This window comes from Cynoglossus semilaevis, chromosome 17 (genome assembly GCF_000523025.1).
Source record: "Cynoglossus semilaevis isolate Cse_v1.0 chromosome 17, Cse_v1.0, whole genome shotgun sequence".
In the NCBI taxonomy this organism is placed as follows: Eukaryota; Metazoa; Chordata; class Actinopteri; order Pleuronectiformes; family Cynoglossidae; genus Cynoglossus; species Cynoglossus semilaevis.
The window spans coordinates 15,918,228-15,918,998 of NC_024323.1; positions in this window are offsets into that span (position 1 = coordinate 15,918,228).

Sequence of the window (771 nt, forward strand, 5' to 3'; positions counted from 1 at the left end):
TTAGAATTTTTTTTTTTTTGTAGAATTCTTCTGGTTTTAGACGCCTTTACAACGTCTGCTGTGGTTAAACCTGTGGCTCCCCCCGACCCCCCGTCCACAGGTGGGGCGGGGGGGGGGCTTTATATTAAGGCCAACCCCCACTTTCCTGCTGGTTTCTGACCTGACACTCGCTCTTCATTCGGCCAACCTTGAGGAGGAGGAGGAGGAGGAGGAGGAGGAAGAGGAGGAGGTGCAGCTAAATTACATTAGCATTAAAGGTCAGACAATTAGCTGAATGGAAAAAGGAGCTGATCCTCTGATCCTCTGATCCTCTGATCAGCTGCTGCACATTCATGTCTCCGTCTACACCAGGCTGAAGAAACAAGACTGAACAACAGTTTGTTTCTTTAACCTCAACTTTTCTGCCTCAAAGACAATAACACCAAAGTTGATCCAGAACTTCCTCACATGAAGGACAGAGGACAGTTTGGACCAGAACCTGAGGTGAAGCTGCGTCCACGCCTCCCTGTGTCTCCCCCTCGTGCTCCAGGGAACACCGTGTTCTCTCACTCTCAGTTCCTTCCTGGAACCCAGCACTGATGAGTGAATATATAAAGACATATATGTGATCTTTTCCTACCTAGAATATATGTGCAGACGCCACGTCTCCGTCCTGGTCCGTCTCCGTCCTGGTCCGTCTCCGTCCTGGTCCGTCTCTTGAGCGTGTGCCGTGGACTGGAGAGTGTGCTCTGGCTGTACGAGGGGGAGTGCACATGTGTGAACTCAATGTAC